The sequence below is a fragment of the Vigna umbellata genome, chromosome 2 (genome assembly GCF_029865625.1).
Source record: "Vigna umbellata cultivar VRB3 chromosome 2, Vumbellata_1.0, whole genome shotgun sequence".
NCBI lineage: Eukaryota > Viridiplantae > Streptophyta > Magnoliopsida > Fabales > Fabaceae > Vigna > Vigna umbellata.
Genome location: NC_142166.1, coordinates 4,398,273 through 4,415,110, shown reverse-complemented (window position 1 = coordinate 4,415,110; position 16,838 = coordinate 4,398,273). Strand labels below are relative to the sequence as shown.

Below are 16,838 nucleotides of genomic sequence, written 5' to 3'. Positions count from 1 at the left end.
TTCGGTTGTAAATTTGTTTCCAAGAGGCTCTCGGCCACAGTTCAGACTACTAGCTACCATATTTAACGGCACAACTTAATCTAAATAAATGACGATGATCATGATGATGTCAATTACGTTTTTTATTTAATTACTAACTTATATTTATAAATGTATTATGAATGTAAATGAAAATGGATAAAACTTAAATTTTCAACAACTTTATTAGTATTTTTTATTTTGGATTTTACGTAAAAACACTAAAAGACAAATAAAAAGATCATGCGTCGTAAGAATGCAACTTTTTATTTTTGTCTTCATTCTAAATTTAAAAGTCAGTTCCCTGGTTAACACACATTTGCTCCTATTGGAGTAAATCTCCATTGAATAGTCAGAGTCTACTTAAGTGATTAAAACACATGATGGTGGAAGTCAAACTCAAATACTATACTTTTCCCATTTCCTCTTCCTTGGATTGAAATACTAATTAATGGTTGAAGTTTTTGCAATGATGGTTTCATATTCCAATATTGCGGCATCACATGATTGAAAAAGGATCAGTATTCTCTACATTTAAAAATATATGGTTCGATAAATATAACTTTAAGAAAAACGGAAATGGTATTACAATATAATTACTTCAAAACTAGCTCGTCTCATGCTAGTCTAGAATATCTATATCTACAGTTGTTTTTGTAGAAAAGTATGAAGTGTGCTCACGAATTATCTTAATTACTAACTGATTATTATCAACGTTTGATAAACTCAATTTTATTATGGAATTTTTTCGATAGATTTTATAATTTAATTTACCAACATATATTTCCATTGATATCAAATTTATCTCTGAATTTCATTGATAAATTATAATTAGTAAATATTTTTTATAATAATTTATCATTATGTATTGACGACAAAAGTCATTAACATCGCTTGTTGATAAATGACAATTCTTATTATCGATAAATATTTATGTTAGTAACTTATTATTACAAATGTTGATGGTTTCATTTCGTCGATAAATTTGTCAAAAGTTTGGATGGTAAATTTTCTATCCTGAGGTTTTTTGTATATTAAGAGAAAATTAGTGAGAAGAAAGAAAGTAAGAGGAGGAGGTAAATGAGGAATAGGTGCAAGCAATGACTCAATGTTGGCTTAGTGATGACACGACGACAAGAAAGTGTTGACGCAAAGACGTGTTAGTGACACAGATTAATGAAACTGATGTGGTAATGACATGGAGGTAGAGGAAAACGATGATGGTGGTTGTCGAAGATAAAGAAGAAGGTTAAGGAAGAGGAAGACAAATAAGAAAAATGATTGTGTATTATCGATGGATGTTGTTAACGGTCAGAATCTATCAATAATTATTAACAGATTGAAAAACCTAAAAGTTTATCGATAAACACTATATTGATGAATTTTTATTATTATTGACAAATTGTGTTTATTGATAATATGTAACTTTTTTAGTATCAACTATGATAATGTTTGTAATATCTAACCAATCTAGACATTTGGTATTGGAATACAATTTGAGTAAGTTTCTTGACTAACCAAGCAAAAAGATTTATGGCGTAGTAGACTTAATGAGCAATTATTTTATATCATTTTGTCTATGTAAACAGACTGCAGCGACTTGTCTCTCTGTTCTTCATTAGGTTTAGGTTTCATATACATATCTATATGAGAAACTTGATTAAAATATAGAACTCTTTGTATATGAATTCAGAGATACTTAATGTCTTTGGTATATTATTCTTTGCTTAAAAAAAAAAACTTGCATACTGTGTTTCAAAAGTACAATTTAGGAGAGAGATGCATAGAAATTTATTCTGATTCATGTCTACCTTATTCTTTTTAGTAAAAACATCATTTTTAATAATAAATCATGTTTTACATGACAACTTTATAATATTGTATTTTAAAATACGACTTACCTAAAACAAGATTTAAAGTTGAATCAATCTTATAAATTTTTTGAATAGATTTACCAAGTATTGTTTGTAAAACCTAAACTTTAGTTACTATAATATGTCTTGTATCTTTAATAATTGGAACTTGAATTACTATAGTAAAGCATATTTAACAAAGCTATTTTACTTGCAATATTCCATGATATTAATAAATGCTATTAATCAGTGTGCACCCAGGTTTTAAACTCTCTGCTTTTTCTTCAAAATTTTATATCATTTTATGGTTTTAAGAAAAAATATATATTTTCGTAAATGTTATATGTATATATTATAATGCTTTATACTATTTTACACTTAAATATTGTATTTTTATAAAATCTTGATTCATTAATGGACACACAATATAAATATTATATTTATTAATTAACATACAAAGAGACAGAATAAAAAGAGTCAAATTTGAGGTGGAATAAAAACAAACCTGCAAAAAGAAGCAATTAATTATACATTTGCTAACAAAACACATCTGGTTAAAAATATTATTTAAATTTAAATTTTTAATTAATATATAAACTATTTTTAAAATGTTTGATTCATATATAAGCTATGAAGCACGGAATGATATGACCATAAAAACTATCCTACAAATTTTAACAGGACTAAAGAGGTTGGGCTACACGTATTTTAAATTGTATTGCAAAACGTACTTAGAGGTTGTTTTACGTTAGAGGTCCTATGTATTGAAAATTTAAACTTAAAGTCCACTTTAACTTATATCACTGATTAATATATAAATTATTTGGATCAATTACATAATGTTAAGAGTAATATATATATATATATATATATATATATATATATATATATATATATATATATATATATATATATATATATATATATATATATATATATATATATATATATATATATATATATATATATATATATATATATATATTACAAAAATTGTGAATTTCCTGCTGATTTTAGCAAGAAAAATTACATGACGATGTTGAAATTTGTAATAAATTGACAGCAGATTTAAAGTTTCGCAAGAAAATTACCTTTAAATATACAATAAAAAGGAGCTTGCTTACTTTCTTTGAAAATCATTTATTTATTTTGTATCTTTTTTCTTTGAAAATCATTTAGCTTAAATATGAATGGATGTCCATGTTCATTTCTTTTGGCTTGAGAACACCATTCATATTATTATTTTTTGTTTCTTTTTTCTTTATTTCTATTCCTTTCAGTTACAAATTCCATTTTTCTAACATGAGTGTTCATCAACTTTAAAAAAAGATAAAAGTTTTAAATTATGGTTCTCTTGATATATTTTAAATCCATGAAAGACTCTCGAAATTCATAAATATTTATTCGGAGAAATAAGGACAAAAATTTAATATTACAATATCATCTAAAATATTATAATATCATGAATTAATAATAACAAACAAAAAACTGATGTTATTCATCGTACATAAGTCTTTATTTACAATTATTATCTTTAAGCTAATGTAGATGTGAGAAAGAGACCATTTATTAAGGATGCGACTTCTCTCATCTAACTAAAGGTATGATAAAGTACTCTGCATAAAATAGCTGAAAGATGAAAACAATTTAAACAAAGGCATCAGTAACGAGCTTTGAAACATGTGCATATATCTTGAAACAGTGAATCATTATACGTACCTTCCATATAAACATATAGAAAGATGTTATGGCAGCTTTGCTTTTCAGATCTACAGACTTAGCACGATACCAAAGAACTGAAGCTAGAAGAACATGCCCCAAACCCTAACACATTTAAAATGAAAATAAGCAGTAATGTTCTAACAAGTATACCACATTCACCAGATACGTAATTAGAAAATGCATTATGAGATGAAAATATAGTATCTAAATCGATTTCTCACAGTTCTGCAGAATTCTTAATGAAAATCACATTCGTATTCTCTAGTCACAAAATTTTAAATGGCAATTAAGACGTCACCGTAACGATTTTGCTCCATAGGCAGGAAGATGCTGCTCCCAGCAAAAGGGAAACTCCATAAGCTATTTCAAGAAGTGAAACACAAATCCAGAATACCTGTAAAATGGCACAGTAGATATGAACATATATGAGGAAAAACCATGCAAAACCAAGTTCTCTCTAAAATGGCACAGTAGATATGAACATATACCCGCTTTTGACCCAAACGCACTGAGAAAGATCGAATGCCAAACATTTTATCTCCTTCAATGTCAGGGATATCCTGTATATGATCAAATCCAACAAGAGTAACTTTTACTCACACCTACTATACTAAACATAAGCTCAATTTCAATAACTTCTTCAATAAGTATATTTAAAAGAAGAATAAATCTTAAGGGAAAGTGAAATACACCTTTCTTACAAGTTAAAACTAGAGACACATACTTTTTATTATAACTTGGGAACTTCGGACAGACCACATCAATGCCGTGTATGTGTGTCTGATACATATATCATGTTATCTGTTGAAGTGTTTGGTTTAAGAAAAGATGTTTTGAGTTTGTAACAGTTCTGCCATAGCTCCGACACAACATTAATGGGTAATTATAAACAGTGTTTATCCACTGCCCATTTGTCTAGAAAACTGTTTCATTATATTACTGTGAGTTTTAATCGTAACTCTAAATTTCACACGTTCGATAGAAATGAGAAAGTAAATTACTGTATAAAGATGAAAGACTCGTTAATTCATTGTCTTAAGATTTTTGGTAAAGAGATGTCAATTCCTTATATGATTGGACTCAGATTTAATTAGTGTTTGTATATTTTCGATAAACCTCCTCTTGGATAGATGAAATATATACACCCCGTGTCCTCTTTTTACTTTTTGAATTTTAGAAAAACAAATTACTTTCACTTTTGCATAACAATAATTTGAAAAAAATATATTTACTTAACTTTTTTTTATAAATGATAAAGAGTTCATATCTGTTATATATCGTTGTGGAGATTTTCAGTAACGTAGTGTCGTGTCAACGTCGTGAATGGTATATCTAAGTCAAAACCAGTTTATTTAGCTTAAATTTTTGGAATAGTTAAATGAGAAAATTTTCTAAAATGTTGAGCTAAATAAGTTTACTTTAACTTAATAGAAAATTGGATTCACTTTTCCTTCTTCCTATCTTCTCCTTGTACAAGTACTTGGCCGTATAAATAAAAAAAATCTGATATTAGAAAACAGTGCACGTTGCACGAAGCTAGAAGCTTTGTCTATTTTTATCTTGAACAATGCTATAACCACAGAGAAGAATCCCATGAATGCTGTAGCAAAAATCAATGATATTGGAAACATAGCTGGCCTCTTGTACACATAGGTCTGCACATTGTTTAGCATAATTAGCAACTCAAAAGACATTTTTTGACTTTGGTTCGAAGTTTGCTTTAAGATATACTTATTATAGACAACATGTGCAACAAAATTTGACTTTGGTTGCATACAAAACGTAATGCATGATGAGAACACATATTACTGATAACCTGCATGTGAAGGAAAAACGCAAACTGAACTATTATTGCCCGAACAACTAGGATGCACATGGCTGCAACCACTGCGAATCTCTTCCATCTCAACAGCGGCAACTGACAAATTTATAAGCCTACAGTTATAAATGAACTCACTGTCGAATAAAGTTTCAAACTGATATTTTCAAGAAGTTAGAATTACGAATTTAACTGAGCTCATTACATGAGAAATTGATACCATTTACTCAAAAATCTTAAAACAATGAATTAATGAGTCTTATCTTTATATAGTACGTGAAAATGAAACAAGTTTATGCGGAATGAACTCACATCGATTGAATAAGTAGTTCCTAGCACAAAACTGATTAAAAGAGCCCAAAACAATGGCCATGAACCTACCATCCATGCAACCAAAAAACTCTGTAAAAGAAGAATAAACTGATTAGTGTTCTTCTACCTTGTAGGACATAATACAATTTAAATTATAGTAGCATTCATTAATTAACTTAATTACTTTCGTTAATCTCAATGATCTGCATATTTTATTTCTTATATATAAGATCAAAAGTAGTACCATAAATGAAAATGTTGCTACGATAATAACCAGTTTCAAAAGAATATTCCCCAGATGCCAACGGAAGATAAGGCTTGTTTATCTGCAAAACAACATGCAACACATCTATTATATCAGGGTGGTGATGTTTTTGCAATCTGAAAAAAAAATACAAGTTACTTAACAATTTAAAATATTAATACTTTAATATTATTTTTTTTTATCTTAAAATACTCTACATTGTAAAACAAAGAGTGGCTCAATCTAAATTAAGGAGTGAATTGATTGAGTAATGAAATTTTAAAAAAATTGAGAAAAACTTTTATCTTGAAATTTGTTAATGAAGAACGATTTTTGCACTGATAAATAGACTTTTAAGAATCATATAACAATAAAAATAATAATTAAATAATCATACAAAAGATTTTTAATCTAATTTATTCTTTCTGAATTTCTATCTAGTTAATCCAGACAATCTTAGTGTTAATTTTTTTACTAAAGTCTTAAAAATGTCAAATTACAATCTATGTAAAACGAAAACAAAAATCGACTTTGAAACATTAGAGCACGAAATTTGGATTCAAATTATAAGAGATAAAAGAATGATGTAATCCATATATTGTGATTGATTTACAAAGAAAATTGACCAAAAATTGGATTCAAATTGTAACAAAAGTAAAAAAATAAAAATAACAAATATCACTTAATTGACTTATACAGAAAATTGATCTATAGCTTGCATAATCTTCCTGGTAATCAAAAGATTTTTTTATACATTTACATTCTGGAAAATTTTCTCACAAACGTACCCTTAAACTTTGAAAGTATATCTGAAAAGAAGTTTGTGTCATTGAAACTGAAAACTGAGTGTAATAATTTATCATTATTATTATTATTAATTATATAATCGATTAACTTATTCATTTTCAAATCCAAAAAATATTTCAATTAAATATTAATTGATTAATACTTATTAAATCGATTGTTTTTTAAAGAACAAATATTAAGAAAAAGTTTAAATAATCAATTTTCCACTCACTTAATGGGTTAAATCTGAATATGATGAAAACGAATTTTGCATATATTAATTGATTATTACCAGACATAATCTATTAGATACATATTAAGGAAAAAAAATTCTTAGAATTGAGATAATCAATTATCTTTTAACATAATTAATTATTTTTAAACCAAGTTTGAAAATATAAGTCTTGACTTAACAAATCTATGTACTAAATCTAATATCGACTATAATTTATTCATAAAAACACTTTTATTAAAAAAAAAATCACTTTGAAGATAATTCAATCTTTAACCAAATTCTATACTACCCTTTTAACCATATTAGGAATCTTGAGCTCTTATAATAAAGACATCTTCAAAAACTTTATATTCTATGACTTACTTTTACATTTCACCAACAATTATGTTATTAAGGTGAGAAGTGATGATTTTTTTAGGTATCAAACTATCATTTTTCTTTATATTATTTCCTCTCAAAGGGTACTCAATAAGTTACTTTTTTCTTGCTTGTATGTATACTTTTTTATATTTACAAAAATAAAATTAGTAATTCACCAAATAAACAAAAATTAAAAGTTATATTGTTTTTTATAAAAATTATTAAAAATATGTTTTATATTAAACATTTGTATACTAAATCTTTTTTTACTAAAACGTATTTAATTAAAAGAAATAGCAAAAAAAAATTAAAAGAGAGATAAGTATTACTAACAATAATAGTTCTTGAAAAACATTAGAATAAGTTTATCGCTTTCAATTAAATTAATAACGAGTTTTCTTCCTCTTAATAAATTATATAATTGGATCTTGTAAATAGAAATAAAGGGAGTACACTGTACTCTTTTATGAAATTTTAATTTTAATTTTCTCACAAAATAGAACGAGTTAAAATATTAAAAGAGTGTGTTCCATGAATTTCATAAACTCTTTTAAGAGAAGGTTTTATGACCTAAAATTTTTTGTAATAAAGTTAAAAGATAATTTTTTTTAACAAGCTAATATGAAAAAAACTTTAATAAATTAGTTTTATTTTTTGAAGTTTTATTTTATTTTTTCTCTTAGAATATACTTATTGAGAAAATTTATCTTAAACAATTGTGACATGGGAAGTGAAAAATTTATCGTTTTTAGATAAAACATATTATTAATATATGTGTTCATTAATAATTTTTGTGGTTATTAATATGGATAAGAATACTTTCACAACATTTTTTTAACAACATTTTAACATCATTTATCTATAATTATAATTATTATTATTAATTATAAAATAATTTTAGACTAATCTTAAAATAACGCGTAGATAATATTAACATATTTTCAAAGCATTATTGTAATGTTAACATACATGTTCATTAATAATTATAGGGCACATGTGGGTGCAGTTTTCCAACTCTATACGGCACATGGCTGCCAGTCCTTTTTTGTAAAAGACTTTAGCACACCAACCCATTTAGTAATAAAAAACATGAAATTGAAAATAAATAAAATTGTATTAGTCTTTTAAATATGTAAAAATATAATAATTTTTTAAGTGATTAAATTATTTTGAAATTAAGTTACAATTTCAAAGGACCTAGTTTTATATTATTTGAGAATTAGGTATGATGTCTAGAACCGATTTATCATTAAAATTAGAATTGGATGTAACTCCCGTGCTTTTTTACATTTTAAAAACTAAATAAAAATTTCCATTTATTTTTAACAAATTAATTATTCTTTCACAATAACTTATTCATAATTCATTTTACCCACACTTCAACTTGGCATATTAAATGAAATCAAGGATAAAAGTATTGTTACATATTTTTTAGAAATGTAGAAACTAGTGGATTTAAAATTAAAGAAAACAAATATTATGGATAAATCTAAATAGACCAAAATTACTAACAAATTTTTAGTATAAAGTGTATAAGTATTAATATAATTTGTAATCAATTGAAAATATAAAAAATATTATTCTTATATTCATTGTAGAGTGCTCAAAATGTATATTTATGTGTGTGGAATTAAAGCCATTATGTGAGCAATAAACAAACAAGGCATTAGCAAGTTATTCGTTTCTTTCCATAAGTTTCATACCTTGTCTATCTCAATGTGGGATAATTGATTCAATCCAACTATATAAACGTTCATAAAAAGTGCAGCTGTGACGGCCTACAATATTATAGTTAAAGGTTTAATGTCTCAATAGGTCCCTATTTTTGTTCAGAATTTGAAATAGGTCCCTCTATTTTTTGGCGTCTCAATTGGGTCCTTATTTTTGTTAATTTGATGCAAATAAATCCTTTCCGTCAATTTCATCAAACGACGTTAATGAATGTGTGACGTGGCCTGAGGACAGTATTGACACGTGTAAGGCCAGGTCACATATTCATTAACGCCGTTTGATGAAATTGACGGAAAGGATTTATTTGCATCAAATTAACAAAAATAAGGACCCAATTGAGACGCCAAAAAATAAAAGGACCTATTTCAAATTGTGAACAAAAATAGGAACCTATTGAGACATTAAACCTATAGCTAAAAAATGTAAGTCAAAATATGCAGGTGCATCAGATAATAAACAAACAAACAAATTTGAGACCCACCTCCAACAAACCAACAAAAAATGCTGGAGAAATATCTGATAATTTTTCCACTGCTAGAAGAAGAGACACAGAAATTATGCTCAATGTCTGCACAAACAACAACAATTTAAGTATTAAAACATAGGTTTACTATTTTTATTCTATAAACTTCTTCAAATTTTTCATCTGATAGAAGTGTTTGAACTTTTCCCATTACTTTTAATCTATGGGGTAAAATACATAACAACAACCTGAACCTTTTAAGGGTAACGTTTGACTTAACTGTGCCCATAATTGTGTGTGGCCTGCTAAACCTGTAGAAAGCATCTATGGAGTTTTTGACAGAGCCCCAAATGTTTTTTGGAGGTTGAGATTCAAATGATTCTCCAGGAGCTGCATTCACAACATAACTTCTACCACATTGACGTGTGCTTCCTACCTCAATGCCTCTGTAATGATGCTTCAAATCATGCTGCTGCTGCCTCACTGTAGAACATTCATTCTGAATTTTCTCAGTTTTGTACCATGATGCTTTTGTCTGGAAAGAACCTAAACGACCAAATCTGAAATGTTAGTAACAGTGACTTAGAAAAAGAGATTTATTTTTATAAGTTTTCGATTACTTATCTTGTTTGCAATACAATGACAATTATAAGGCAAACTTTGTAGATATACGTATCAACACAAAAGTGATGTTTTTTCTTTAGCTCTAAGACAGAAAGATTGCTGTGGTGTGTGAACAGTATCAACTGGAAAAAGTAAACTTTATCAAACAAACACACATTGCCAAAAAAGCATTCTTGGATGCATTTTCCAGTCACCCTTCGCTTCATTACACCCATTTTTGCTTCTTTTTCACCCCACAGCAAAACTTTTTTATCAACATTCCATCTTTTGCAATCAATGTTCAACAATATATGTGAAAAAGGCACACCAAACAGTGTCCAAATCTTAAGATGCAGATATTATACATACTTGAACAGTAACTTGTGGCACACTTTTGACTCCTCCACCAGCTTCCGACTGCCAATGTCTCACATGTTAGTCACAGCAGATTTTTCTTACAAAAAAAATGAACCATTTTTCATTGTTTACCAGTGGAAGCAGAAGAAGAAGCCAGAGGGAAAGACCCAAGAAGCACAGAAGCCATTGTTATCCACACAAACTATTCAGTGAAGTTGGGTCGTTCAATTTCATCAAACCCAACAAACTCCTTGTCATACATTACCTGAAACAACATGTGGGTAAATGTAAATGACTGAGAGATATCAAAGTTTGAGTTCGTATTCATTATATGGTTGTAATTTGTTTCCATCGCAAGATTACTCTTATCATAGTATGCTGTCGCATCACATCTCATAATTCCTGGTCCTACAATTCTGCCAACTTTTCAACTACAGGTAAATTTGATAGGTTTTAATTGTAAAATTACTACAAAATAAATAAAATTATTTACCATAAAATTATAAAGGTTATTTATATTTAATTTATAATATAATAATAATAACAATAATTTTATTATCATAAAAAGCTAAATACACACGCTATATTTTCACTACTGTATAAATAGGTTTACTTGCATGTAGACTTTAGTTCAAGTATAGAGTGAACACCGAAGATTTAATTATTTAGGAGTATGTTAAAAAAATTGTAGTTTTTTTTTTCAAGGTGTAGAGATTTTTTTTTTAATTTGCCCAATATATTTTGTTTTGTTATATTGAGTCAATTTTATCACAATAATATGCTATCAAAAGTTATAGCATATGTGAAATTTCATATTGAAAAGTTTATTAGTAAAAATACTTCAGTCTGTGTTGGTGAAATGTTTGTTCTTTTAATTACACAACAAGAACGTGAATTGATATTTTAAAGAAAAGCAAATCCATATAGAATAATGTGTGCTAGAAATTCAAATAACATAATACTCATTCAAATGATTTAGCTAATTTTCATCTTTTAGATAGAGTTTCTGTTATTTAGTTCGAAGTATTAACATATTGCATTAGGAAACATGTTTTGTCTAGCAGCCTACCTTTTCTATTATTTTACTTCTCTAACATTTTCTTTCCTAAACTTTAGGATTTACAGTTGTGAAGTAATTGGAACGAAGGATAGAGTATACATTACACGAAAGAACTTCATCTCTTATTGTGTTTATATATATTTATATAAATATATAAAATAATTAAATATATTTTTTATCTTTAAAATATTATAAAAAATTATATTTTATTTTTAAATTAAATTATAAAATTTTGATTTTTTTTATTTTGTTAAAGTTATATAAAATACTCTTTTCAATAAACGGAATTTGTAGTGTTTATCACATGATAAAAAAAAGTTTACAAAAAAAAAACTAAGTTATGACTTCTAGATATATATTTTTAGAAAGAACGTTTAAATGACTTTTATAAAATAAAAAAAGAAATAATTTATAATTTAATTTAAAGACCAAACATAATTTTATATAATAATTAAAAAAATATATTTAATTTTTGTCTCAATAAACTAAAATATAATAAATAAAATACATAATAAATGCTAATCAAAACCAACTAGCTAGGTAAACAAACATCATTCAATGTTTCACTGTTTATATATTTATATTAGTGAGGAACAATCACAGTGGATTATTGTAAGTAAGAAAGCCTACTAAAATTAATTTATAAATCAATTAAAATAGAACAAACAAACCAAAGTGGCCATAACATCTGTGGTGAGAAAAGCAACAATAGCACCACCAAGACACTATCCAAGTTATTTGTCTAAGCCAATCTATTATTAGTTTAATTAATATAATAAACAATAAATCACTGTCTCCATTTAATAATTGGATTTTAAAATACTATGACAAAAGAGTGATGAGAAACATAATATTTATATCCACTTAATTAAAAAAATACAAAACAATATAATCTCAGAAACTGTGTAATTAATTATTTGTACAGTATTTATCTTTTTAACTCCTCGGATTAATTTAATTTATAACATAAACTGGAATTCAAAATGTTATACTTTAGTTTGTTTACACCCTTATATACTTCAATTTAATTATATCATGTATAACATCTTTAATATTTTTTCATATTAATAATTAAATATGTAAAATTTTTGTAATAAAAACTTATCAATCACTACAATAAATAATTTTATTTAATGCTTCAAACAAGAAATAACATCTTCAATATTTTTTCATATTTAATAATACTGCATTTAATGCTTCAAACAAGAATCACTAAAATAATTTTATCACCTTAAAATTTATATTTAAAATGAATTCAAACACAGAAAACTAATTTATAAAATAAAAATCATCTGTATTTATATGTTTTAACTTAAGATATATATATATATATATATATATATATATATATATATATATATATATATATATATATATAAAGCTTTTTTTTATAATTAAAATAATTGTTTGCGGTCACAGAAAGAACGTTATTGGGCCCAAATTTGAGCCATCTTTTAGAAACTCCTATGGCACAATCCTTTCAACTAAGTCTATTTTGTTTTGCACTCCTATGATTTCTCCTGCACCTCTAATGGGTGTCTAAAAGACAAAACTACTCACTTGGTATTCCACCTCTTGTCACCTTTTTATTTATGTGTTGTGTCTTGGAGTCGTAGAAGAAAGTAGAAATTCAAAAAATGTATTTTAGAATTGTAAAATTTATAAGACACTTTTATAAAATTCGCAATGTCCTTTTAAATTTTACAATTTAAAAATCCTTTTTTTCATAAAAAGAATTCTAAATTATGTAATTAGTCCAAATTACATAATTTAGAAGTGTCTTCCAGATTTCATAATCCATCAATTTTTGATGACTTGTATATTGTGTAAGTTGGAAGTTACTTCGGAATCTAAATGTACATTATGAATTATATAATTATGAAGTAAATTTTTTTATGAAAAATTAAAGTATTCATATTGTGTAATACATAGTACAATATTAAATTTTAGATTACACAAAAATTAAGTTACATGGACTCAAAGTCATTAAGGATAAAATTTGATTATATTGATTTTGATTTGAATATGAAATTTAAGTGTTTGTTAATGCATGAAAATAAAGTAGATGAATTTCAGTTTCAACCATTATAAATACTTTGTTACATTTCCTTCCATACTAACTTTTAATATTCACATTTCCTCCTCATCCAACTCTGTTGCTGTTGTAGCCACCTTGAACTCTTATTGTTCTTATTCCTCTTCATTCTCATCTTCTATATATTCTTCTTTTTCATCCATCTTCAATTAATTTATAATATATATTTATTTGAAATTAGTGAGAAATTTAGTGCGCATTTTACCAACCAAGTTATCAAAAAATATTACAAAAAATCAATTATCAAGAGATTTATTAATTGATTTAAAAAATAATTACTCATGGATTTACAAATTTATTTTGATTAAAATTTTATTATTGATGGATTTAAAAAAAATACAATTTGTAACAAATTTTACCATGAAATAATTTAATAGGAACTTCGATGACAATTTATCAACAAACATTTTTGTCAATAATAACAATTTTAATTCATTGATAAACCCATTATTAATATATATTTGTATTGGTAATTAAAATTAAAATTTCATTGCTAAATTCTATTTTAATGACAAATTTTTTTCATTGATAAAATTTTATTATTAATTTAAAAATTTCTTGTAATGTTTTTAGGAATAACTTAATAAACTTATGTTTTGTTAAAAGTAACTTTGTATACTCAGTTATTAATGATCAGTGAAACCTAATAAAAGTTCTTAAAAAGAAAAAAATAAATATAACTAATAAGTGGGGTGAATAAATATAAACTATTTGTATTCTGCTATATAAACAATAAACTATTATATATATGAAAGAAATTATATACTTTATTCAACTCTATTTTAGAGGTTGCTTGTTATTACTTCACCGTATAAGTATGTGCATAATGAAAGAATACATTTTAAACAATATAAGTGAAAGAAAGTATGTGTGCTTAACAATATATAATTCTTTTATAAACTATATTTTATATTATTAATTTGTTCATATCAATTAATAAAACCATACTATATTTAAGATAGATTAAAATATTGCATGTTAAAAACATTCTAATAAGAGCAAAATATGTTAGAAATGAATTTAAGTCTAACTCAATCCTATAACATTAGTCTGTAAAATGAAGTTTGCACCTCACTTATATATTATAAATTAGTCTTATCTTTAGTCGATATGGGTTTCCATGTATAGAAAAAAAATTGAAAAAAAAATCATATAAATCAAATAATATTGAAATTAGGTTCTTTTGGTGATATCCTTATCATAAGTACTATGTCATTTTCTTGTTCACCCTCAATTATATTATACCAAATTCTCCTTGGAATCATAGAAAAGCAGATGGCAGAATTACTTCTTCAAAATGACTTTTTCCTTTATGTGCAAGCAATGGACTGCGTATAAAAAGATCTTAACTTAGTCTCACTTTAAGAAAAAACGTACCCAAACCAAGTCATTTACACTCAGACAAGTGAAAATATATAAAAAAGGTCCCAACTCTTTTTCCTAATTCATACCAAAAATAAGAGTCGACATATGAAAAAGTGCTTTTGTGCTAAGCACAACACTTAACGTATTAGAAAACCACATCAAGACATTCTTTTGAAAGTTCACCCAACTACAAAGAAAAATAATGTCTCCTACTTCTCTATTCATATATACCCAATTTTCCAATTTAATAATATTTTAATAAATGATTAACTAAGTGGTTATTTATACTATTATATAAAAAGAATTTATCACTATTTTTTCAATTTTATTATTTAAAAATCAATTTTCTTAAAACTATATCTATATATAAGTGAGATTTTTCTTGTGGTGCCAATTTATCTTTTAAATATTTATTTTTTTAAAATTAAAGTAATTATTTTATTATTTTTATGGTTTTTTTTATTTTTTTTTTCAATTTGAATGATTTTTTAAATTTAACCATTTTTTAATTATAAAAATAATTACCAAATAAATAAAAACTATTTACAATAAAACTATAAAAATTATTTCTATTTTTTTTTCAAGTTTATCTTTTAAGTAATATTTTTTAAATTAAAATAATTTATTTTTATCCGTTAAATAACTTTTTTTTAAATTTAACCATTTTCGGGTTCATTTTTATTTTTTGGGTTAAATATGTTTTTAGTCCCTAAACTATTGGCCGTTTCTGGTTTTCGTCCCTCTTTCAAAGTAAGGTACGATTTGGTCCTCAATCTTTAAAAAACGTTCGTTTTAGTCGAAAAAACGAACGTTTTGAGGACTAAAACGATGACTAAAAACAAAATTTTAAGGACTAAAACGAACGTTTTTCTAAAGAATGAGGACCAAATCGTACCTTACTTTGAAAGAGGGACGAAAACCAGAAACGGCCAATAGTTTAGGGACTAAAAACATATTTAACCCTTATTTTTTAGATTTACATGAACCAGCTTTTAAATCACGTGTAGATATCTTTCATCTTAGGTCCAACAATACATATTTTCATTTTCTAATTTTTATAATTTTTTTTGTCTTCATATTTTTTTTTTCAATTTTACTTTTCTAAAGTGTTTTTTTTTCAAATTTAATCCTTTTTTATTTAACTGTTTGCTTTAAATTTAATTATTTTTAAAATTAAATAAATACAAAAGTTTACAAAATAAATAAAAAATCTACATATAAAAATATTTATATTTATTTTTATAATTATAATTTCATTATTTTTTGTTATAATAAAAAATAATGGTCGTGTTTTCATTAATCATATATATATTTAAAATTTTAAGCTTTGTAATTTGACATTTATGGTATATATGTTTAAATCATAAAATAATATATATTTTGTCTATTTAATTTTTTTTTCTTATATTTTAGAATCACATAAATTTAAAGTATTTATATTATATTATATATAGACGTAAATTTACGAGGACATATCACGTTACATATATATCACATCACGCTTGAACTTTCACATTGACATGAAATTGTTAGTTCAATATCAATTCCATGTTTCCTATTTGTTTACTCAAAGAAATTATCTTCACATTACAGATTTTTATTTTTTCCACAACAATTGCTACAACTTATAAACATGCATTTCTAAATAGGTCACGTGCAACAAAAGTGATTCCACGTAAGCACTTTTTCTACAACGACCTTTTGATATTTAAGTTGCAAAAAGTTGGTTTAGCTTTAAAAGGAAAGAAAAGAAGAAAGTGGGCACAGGCACCGCCTTTCCAAATTATCCACCCTCTAGAATTATAATTTAGAAAA

General features: G+C 25.5%; 1 pseudogene; it reads right to left on the bottom strand.

Moving 5' to 3' along the window:
- Positions 1 to 3,458: 3,458 nt before the first annotated feature.
- LOC124823757 (homogentisate phytyltransferase 1, chloroplastic-like) lies at positions 3,459 to 10,784 on the bottom strand (annotated as a pseudogene).
- Between the last annotated feature and the right edge of the window lie 6,054 nt (positions 10,785 to 16,838).